Raw genomic sequence first — 2,494 nt, 5'->3', positions numbered from 1 at the left:
ACATTTAAATTTAATTTGTCAAAATATTTTCGTCGCTTTGAGACCGCGACCTGTTCACTGACAAAATTCTGTGCTGCAATTGTTTTCGTTCCAGCACACGATCTCAGATCAGGTCACTTGCTATGCAAGTGCATCTCCTATATATATATATATATATATATATATATATATAGAAAGGATAGACAAGGGAATTAACTCCGATTTCTGCAATTCTGAGTTATCTACCTTGATAATGCGATTATTCAAATGTATATATATATATATAGAAAGGATAGACAAGGGAATTAACTCCGGTTTCTACAATTCTGAGTTATCCACCTTGATAATGCGATTATTCAAATGCACAAATAAATAGGTCCAGATACAAACTGAGATCTCGTGCTGCAGTATTTAGAAGGAAGAAACGTGTCAACGAAGAGATAACAACAGAACTTCTACGTAGACATTTAACCCGTTCAGCCTGTTCGAAATAAATGCCAAATATCCCTCCGATCTTACGCTACGTCTTCAAAGGAAAGATATTATTGGAAATGAACGATGGATACGTCTGAAGCGTCTCTGTTCATAGCACAACAACATTGTATACATTATACTCTCTTTACTCTTTTACTTGCTTCAGTCATTTGACTGTGGCCATGCTGGAGCACCGCCTTTAGTCGAGTAAATCGACCCCAGGACTTATTTTTTGAATGCCTAGTACCTATTCTATCGGTGTCTTTTGCCAAACCGCTAAGTTACGGGGACGTAAACACACCACCATTGGTTGTCAAGCGATGTTGGGGGGACAAGCACAGACACACATACACAGACATACATATACATATATATACATATATACGACAGGCTTCTTTCAGTTTCCGTCTACCAAATCCACTCACAAGGCTTTGGTCGGCCCGAGGCTATAGTAGAAGACATTTGCCCAAGGTGCCATGCAGTGGGAGTTAAGTATTTCGTCTGTCTTTACGTTCTGAGTTCAAATTCCACCGAGGTCGACTTTGCCTTTCTTCCTTTTGGGGGTCGATAAATTAAGTACCAGCTGCGTACTGAGGCCGATCTAATCGACTGTCTCCCTCTCTCAAAATTTCGAGCCTTGTGCCTAGAGTTGAAAAGAATATTTCTCATCTATAGAATGGTGATCTGGCAGAATTGTTGTAATTCACTTGAAATTGCTGGCCTTGTGCCAAAATTTGAAATCGGTATTTCTCATCTATCTTTTATTTTTTTTACTTGTTTTAATCACTGGATTGTGGCCATGCTGGGGTGCCGCCTTGAAGATTTTAATCTAACAGACCGACTCTAGTACTGATTCTTCAATCTAGTTCTTATTTTATCGATCTGTTTTGCCGAACCGCTAAGTTATGGGCGATGTGACCAAACCAACACCGCTTGTCAAGAGTTAATGGAGATTTGCAAATTTGCACAAGAACCTAGAAATACTAGGTTTCTCGAAGACAGAGTAAAGGAAACTGATGCGGATTTTCACAAATCCAATCAATTCGTCACACGATGGAGCTGACAGGCATTGTTCTCCCAGTCAGTGTGTTGCATATCACAGGTCTTTAACGAAGACTTGACACAGTCCTTAAATCGCAGCCTTGGTTTCTGCCGGAGTCTCCTTCCATTCACAAGTTCTCCATATAACATCTGCTTAGGAATCCTGCTATCCTTCATTCTAATAAGGTGTGCAGTCCAACGTAACCATTATCCTATATTTGTGAGTTTATTTAATGAATACTTAAAGCTTGTGGAGGCGCAATGGCCCAGTAGTTAGGGCAGCGGACTCGCGGTCATAGGATCACGGTTTCGATTCCCAGACCGGGCGTTGTGAGTGTTTATTGAGCGAAAATACCTAAAAGCTCCACGAGGCTCTGGCAAGAGATGGTGGCGAACCCTGCTGTACTCTTTCACCACAACTTTCACTCTTACTTCCTGTTTTTGTTGTGCCTGTAATTCAAAGGGTCAACCTTGTCACACTGTGTCACGCTGAATATCCCCGAGAACTACGTTAAGGGTACACGTGTCTGTGGAGTTCTCAGCCACTTGCACGTTAATTTCACGAGCAGGCTGTTACGTTGATCGGATCAACTGGAACCCTCGACGTCGTAAGCAACGGAGTGCCAACAAACAAACAACTTAAAGCTTGTAGTCTTTGTTTACCGCGCGTTGCTAAGTGTTGCCAAGTACAGAGTGTTATTGTGTTAATGTGAGTGTATATGCATTTACGTGTATGTGTAGTTGTGTCTTTATGATGAGGCACGTTTACAGACACGCGCGCACACACACACACGACTACGCACAGAAGAATGTACACACTGACATATACGCGCAGTAACATGACTTAGTAACACATAGCAACATACAAACAATCAATCTATCTATCTATCTGTTTGCTTGCCTAGCTGGCTGTGTGTATGTCTGTCAGTCTGTCTGCCTGTCTACCTATCTGGATATATATAAATATATATATATATATATATATATATATATATATATA

The sequence above is a fragment of the Octopus bimaculoides genome, chromosome 23 (assembly GCF_001194135.2).
Source record: "Octopus bimaculoides isolate UCB-OBI-ISO-001 chromosome 23, ASM119413v2, whole genome shotgun sequence".
NCBI lineage: Eukaryota > Metazoa > Mollusca > Cephalopoda > Octopoda > Octopodidae > Octopus > Octopus bimaculoides.
Note: the sequence above shows the minus strand (reverse complement) of the source record.